This window comes from Crocuta crocuta, unplaced genomic scaffold (assembly GCF_008692635.1).
Source record: "Crocuta crocuta isolate KB4526 unplaced genomic scaffold, BGI_CrCroc_1.0 scaffold601, whole genome shotgun sequence".
Lineage (NCBI taxonomy): Eukaryota > Metazoa > Chordata > Mammalia > Carnivora > Hyaenidae > Crocuta > Crocuta crocuta.
Window position 1 is genome coordinate 300,539 of NW_027528227.1, and position 7,366 is coordinate 307,904.

Here is a 7,366-nt window from a genome sequence, read left to right on the forward strand (position 1 = left end):
CCGCAATGGAATTAAACTAGAAAAAAATCAGAGCAATAGTTGGAAACTGCCCAAATACCTGGAAATTAAACAACACCCTTCTAAGTAACCCATGGGCCAAAGAGGTCTCAAGACAAATTAAAAACTATTTTGAATTAAATGAAAATGAAAATATAAGATATCAAAATCTATAGGATACAGCCCAAACCACTGAGAGAGAAATTCATAGCATTAAGTGCCTATATTAGAAAAGAAGAAAGGTCTAAAATCAAAAGATCTAGGCCTCATCAAAGAAGATACACAGATGGCAAAGAGTAAATGTAAAGATGCTTAACATCCTATGTCATCAGGGAAGTGGAAATTCAACAAGATACCACTACACACCTATTAGAATGGCTAAAATCGAAAATACTGACAATACCAATTGTTTACAAGGATTTGGAGGAACAGGAACTCTCATTCGTTCCTGGTGGGAATACAAAATGAAACAGCCACTTTGGAAGACAGTTTGGCAGTTTCTTACAAAACTAAACATAGTTTTATCATATCATCCAACAATCGTGCATCTATATTTTTACCCAGCTGACCTGAAAACTTATGTCTTCATGAAAACCTGCCCTCAGATGTTTATAGTAGCTTTGGTCATAATTGCCAAAAGCTGGAAGAAACCAAAATCCTCTTCAGTAGATATGTGAATGGATAGACAAACTGCAGTATATCCATACAATGTAATACTATTTGACAATGAAAAAAATGAGCTATCAACACATGCAAAGACCTGGAGGAACCTTAAATGCACGTTGCTAAGTGAAAGAAGCCAACCTGAAAAGCATACATACTGATTCCATTCATGTGACATTCTGGAAAAGGAAAATTGATGGAGATGAAAAACAGATTGGTGGTTACTGGGGTCGCAGAAGGGACATGGCTGAGTAGGTAAGCACAGGGGATTTTTTTAGGGCAGTGAAACTATTCTGTGTGATACTGTAATAGTGGATACTTGTCACTATGCATTTGTCAAAATTCATAGAACTTTAAAGCACAGTGAACCTTAATGTATACAAAAAATTTTTAAATCCCAGGATGGAATGCAGAATGTGACAAAATCATCTAACTCTATGACAAATTTGAGAAACAGCTTCATGGAAGATGGTATAGAGGGAAAAGATGCTAATCCAAGTAACTGGAACTGAGTGGAGTCTGGAAGACTGAAGGCAAAAGAAATTGTGTGTAAGTACTATATTCTAGTTGTTAGTTTCCCATGGAAGGAATGGGTTAACAATTTGAAACCACCATGTAAATACACTGGAAGAGAACAGTTAAATAATGGATGGTGGACGGTGGGAGCCAAGTTTCTCACTACCTGGGGTGAGAAGTTACAAACAATCAAAGAGACGAGGGTAGAATGATCCATGTGTTAATGGAGTAGAATTAGAGATATTAGTATGGTCTCATGTTAAGCATAATGTAGATACAGAAGGTTACATTTAGACAATGTATCTATTTATAGATATATATGTAGGGGTGTCTGGGTGGCTCAGCTGGCTAAGCACTTGACTTTGGCTCAGGTCATGATCTCATAGTTCATGAGTTCCAGCCCCACGTTGCGCTCTGTGCTGACAGCTCAGAGTCTGGAGCCTGCTTCCAATTCTGTGTCTTCCTCTCTCTCTGCCCCTCCCCCACTCATGCTCTGTCTCTCCCTCTCAAAAATAAAAACATTAAAAAACCCATTATATATACACATAGACATGTGTCAGTAAACACATATATATTTTCTTTCACTGAGTGGCTGGCTGAGAGAGCCTAAAAGCAATAATGCCTCAGTAGAAATGAGCACACCTACTTCCCATGTCTTTGTTTCTAATACCATTCACTACTAAAAGAAACCAGGACTCCTTGGAGAAATAGCTGACTCTAAGACTAAGGCAGGAAATATAGAGCATGGACCTGGAGCACACTGTAGTGCCAGAAAGTAAATAAGTGTTCAAAAACCCCACAGTGACAGGAGTGTGTCAAAGGGAAACAGAGAAAATGGAAAGAGCTCAAAATGGCCAAAGCTAGACAAATTTGAACAAAATAAAGTAGTAGTAGATTATAACCCAAAGTATAACAAATGAGTTCCTACTGATATAAATAAGTAGTTGAATAAATAAATGGGAGAGAATAAACAAATGTCCCATGCAGAACCAATCCAAATAATTTTGGGGAGATGCTTTACCCTCAAGCAGGTAGAGCAAAACTCCCTACTTCTTAAGTGTGAGCTATGCAGTGACTTCCTTCCAAAGAGTACCTTATGGAAAAGATAAAAAATGAGTAACGTAAAAACAAAACAAAACAAAAACCCCGGGGGCACCTGGGTGGCTCAGTTGGTTAAGTGCTCGACTTTGACTCAGGTCATGATCTCACTGTTAGTGAGTTTGAGCCCTGCATCAGGCTCTGTGCTGACAGCTCAAAGCCTGGAGCCTGCTTTGGATTCTGTGTCTTCCTCTCTCTGCCCCTCCCCTGCTCACACTCTATCAGTCTGTCTGTCTGTCTGTTTCTCTCTCTCTCAAAAATAAACAAACATTTAAAAAAAATTTTTAACTTTACAGTGAAGAAAGCAGATGAACACTACTTCGTCCAGGAAATCAAGATTAAAATCAGTAGCAATAAGTCACATCAACAATATATAGCCTTGATACAACAAGATGAGAATGGCACTTGACTTCAACTCTTCTTCCCGAAAACCCATAACCTCAGTCTAATCATGAGATAAACACCAGACAAATTCCAATTGAGGGACCTTCTACAAAATACCTGACCAGCAAAACTGTCAAGTGGTAGAGCCACTATGGAGAACAGTATGGTGGTTCCTCAAAAAATTAAATATGGAACTATCATACTATCTAGTAATTCCCCTTCTCGGAATATAACCAAAAGAAATGAAAACACTAACTCAAAAAGATATCTGCACTCCCATGTTCACTGAAGCGTTATTTCAGCCTAAGTACCCATCGATGATGAATGAATAAAGAAACTGTGGTATATACATATACAATGGGGTATTATTCAGCCATTAAAAAATGAGGAAATGCTGCCATTTGTGACAGCATAGATGGACACTGGGGGCATTATGTTAAGGGAAATAAGTCAGACAGAGAAAGACAAATACTTCGTGATTTCAGTTACCTGTGGAATGTAAAAAAAAAAAAAAACACCAACTCAAAGAAGAAGAGATCAGAGTTGTGGTTACCAGAGGCAGTGGGATGGGGAGTTGGAGAAAGGTGGTCAAAAAGGTATAAACTTCCAGTTATAAGATAAATAAGTGCGAGGGATGTAATGTACAACATGATGGACTAACAGTTAACACTGCTGATATATAGGACAGTTGTTAAGAGTAAATCCTAAGAGTTCTCATCCGAAGAAGACATTGTTTTCTTTTGATTGTACCTATATGAGATGATGGATTTTAACTAAACCTACTTTGGTAATGATTTCATGGCATACATAAATCAAACCATCATGCAGTAAGCCTTAAACTTACACAGTGATGTCTATCGATTATCTCTCACTGAAATGGGGGGGGGGAAGGACACAGGTATGTAATGAAGTTTAAAAGCTACTGAACAAACACCTGTCAAGGTCATCAAAAACAAAGGAAGTCTAAGAAGCCATCACAGCTAAGAGGAGCCTGAAGAGATATGAAGACTAAATGTAATGTGGTGTCCTGGATAGAACATTAGGTAAAAATAAGTGCATCTGCATAAAGCATGTACTTTAGATAAGAAACAAATACCAATAAATAAATGGGGAAAGATAAGGCAGCATAGATTCTAAAATCTGACTAGGTATTTTCCTATCGAGTAACCTAAAGAAAGCCTGTAAAGCCTGTGGACATCATAATAAGCCTCATTTGGAGGGTTCAGCATATAAAACTGGTGTGGTTTATGGGCCCCACAGAGCTTTGAATACAGGCTACTTTTTTTTTTTCAAGCTCAAAAAGCAGCAGTGACAACTGCCATCCTCCCAGGCTAAGTATTTAGGCTTAAGTTTGAGCTTTATAAGCGTGACAGACCCCAAATTCCCTTTCCTTATCCTTCATGTGCCATCCACACAATTGCTTGAGTCACCTGAAGTGCTGCTGGGAGGTCTGCCCATGAGCTGGAGCCCAAGATGTTTTCCGTTTCTCTTTGGAGGAATACTATTATCTTTCCTTGCAGAACAAACACAACTGTTTCATAGCTTACTTGGTGGGTTTCACACACTGTCATGTGTTTCATTTTTTGGGGGGGATGTCATGTGTTTCATTTTAAGACACTTTTCTAGGGCGCCTGGGTGGCTCAGTTGGTTAAGCATCCAACTTCGGCTCAGGTCATGATCTCACGGTTCATGCATGAGTTCAAGCCCTATGTTGGGCTCTATGCTGATAGCTTAGAGCTTGGAGCTTTCTTCAGATTCTGTGTCTCCCTTTCTCTCTGTCCTTCCCACACTTGCACTCTGTGTCTGTCTGTCTGTCTCTCTCTCTTAACATTAAACATTAAACAAATTTTAATGTAAATGACACTTTTCCTTCCCTGGGACGTTGGGAGGTTATGTAGAGACTCACAGGGGTGGTCTGGCCACATTCTCCCACACAGCCTGCTCTCATACTCTGCGTGGGCTTTGAAGTCATCTATGACTCTTCTAGATTATTCCCCATATCTAATTGGTCCTACCAATCCCCCTTTTGAAATTCCTCCAGAAATTATTATTCCTTCCTCTCCATTCCTGTGTCTTAATACAGGCCTTTTGATCTTTTACCTCAATGTTTTTTTAAAAAAGTAACAGTTTTACTCGTCTTCCAGTCTCCAACCCATTCCTTCTCTGAATCCACTGCCATAAATCCCCTAAAGCACCAATATGATCATATCATTCCTCTGCTTTTAAATCATTTGATGACTCCTTGGTTACAAGATAAGGTCCAGAAGCACAGACAGTCTAGACCTCACCCAGATTTCTAACTAGACCTCTCGTCCTATCCCCTGCTAACCTCCCTCTTGCTCCAATTTTCACTCTGTCCCAGGAGCCTCAGAACTCAGATGCACAGACTCTGTGTTTCATGACTAGAAAAGTCTCTCTCATGCACCTATGCTTTTACCTGTGTCCTCACTCAGTCAGAGAGGAGTAGCCAGGCATGTGAGGTAGAAAGACAAGGAGGTGAGGGAAGCAAGGGAATTGACGAGCATTACTAAAACAGCACAGTGCTGCATTCCAATCTGGGTGCTCCATAAATACTGAATAATTGAACGGCTGAATGAATGAATTGCCAACCATACGTCCAGGCTGCAGAGGCAGGCAAGTGAGAACAGATGGACTATGAGAACAGCTCTGAGGTTTTTCTTATTACTCAAACCCTTTTTCTTCTTTCCTCTCTCTCCCCTTTTTTGAGACCTCCATGTTTATGTTTCTTCTCATTTACAGACTGCTATAACACTACCTCAGATGCATTTAACCACACCATGCATAATTTATTTATTCATTCCTCATAAATCAATCCTTCTAGCCATCTGGAAAACAAGAACCACTTCTACTGCCTTTCAAGTTCCTTTTAACTAATCTTTTTAGTACGTGCTATTGTGCCTGGTACTAAATGTTAGTATGTTATGCACAGCCTCACCATTGACATCAACGACTTTATGACCTTTTTTTCTGTTGTTGTTATATACATTAGGAAACTCCATGTGAAAACATTAAATAAAATAAAAATTAAAAAGCTAAGCAAGAAAATTATATCACTACAGAGGATAGTAAATGGACAGATTTTTGTGTGTGGCTCATAGAAAACAGCTTTGTTGCTTTATGGTGAGACATTGTAAAAACAAGCAGTAATTCTCCTGTAACAGGCACGTAAAAAGTGGCGAAGGACTACTGCTGGAGAAACATATTCTATAGTCACAGGCAATGTCAAAATCTTGCCTGCCTTAGCTTTCAAGTCTATTAAATAAGAATAATAGACACTCACTTGCCTCCATCATCTACTGAGAGCAATGTGAACACAAGAAGCACTTTGGTGATATGGATGCTATAGGATATCATTTTCAATCAGAGGCAATAATCTGGATTAGCCAGAAGGTTTATTAGAGGTGCCCAGCTTCTAATTTGACAATAAATTATATTAAATAATAACAATAATGACATTTGAAAGAAAAATATCTATCTTCCACCCACCCCCCAAAAAAGGAGGTGGCCAGCTTCAGTTTATGGATACCCTAACGTGACCACTTCATTTGGGCCAGTGGTTGTCATAACTGACTCACAAGAGTTTTAACTACACATAAGTGGGAGTGATATACAAATACAAGTCCCTTTCACAGAAGTAGGCAAATATGAAAAACCATTAAATAGCAAACTATAACTANGATTCCCTCTCTCTCTCTCTGCCCCGCTCATGCTCTGTCTCTCAAAAAATAAATAAACGTTAAAAATTTTTAAATAAAATAAAATAAATAAATTCAGGGACTCTCTTCTACTGTTACTGTCTTAAGGCACCCTTCCTAAACAATTTCTTATTATCCTTTTGAACCTGTGGTTTTCATACTGGTATGTTCTTCCCAAATTGGTCATCTCCTCAGAGAGGACTTCCTTGACCTTCCTAACTTTCTTAACCTTTCTAAAGTAGTATTCTTTGTTACCATCTATCGTCCTACACTTTCTTTCTATCCTCATACTTATTATAATGGGTACTTAACTATGTAGTCTCTTTGCTTACTCATTTACCTGACTGGATCTAAATTTCAGATCAATGTGGATCTTATCTACATTAATCCCACCACTGTATCCCCACTGCCTATCAAAGCACCTGGTTCATAGCAGGTATTCAAAAAGTATTTGTTGAATGAATGGATGGAGGAGATTGTCCTCATGGTGACAATAAGGTTAATTCAAACTTCCTAGCATGACATCCAAGGCCCCACCTTATTTATTTGGGCTTATATTTTGCCTATTTATACCTCTGTATATTGTGCCTGCTGTTATCTCTATAAAAGCTTGCTTCCTGCCTGGAATGCTCTTCTTCCTACTGAATAACTTATCTTTCATGACCTTTCTCNACACTTACAATATAGGCTTATAACAGAAATAAAATAACAATAATAATAATGAGAGCTAATATTTTAGTGAGCATTAGCTCCATGCCAGGTACAATTATAAGCACTTTGTGTTACTATTTCATTTAATCCTGAAAATGACTCTAAGAGGTAGGTACTATCATAAGTACTTAATTAACGTTTGTTTAGTCAGCTAGAACCAACTTTATGAAGGCAGGGATGGTGCCTTAAAGCTTTGCTAATTCCCAGAACCTAGCAAAGTTTCTGTAATGTCATATGCCTCTCATACAAATTTTCTAAATAATAAATTCTGACAGTAATTT

General features: G+C 38.4%; 1 protein-coding gene across 2 annotated transcripts in view; it reads right to left on the reverse strand.

The window, feature by feature from the left end:
- The window catches only part of CLCN5 (chloride voltage-gated channel 5), a 42,156-nt gene that overhangs the window by 33,187 nt on the left and 1,603 nt on the right, over positions 1–7,366 (reverse strand). The window lies entirely within an intron of this gene.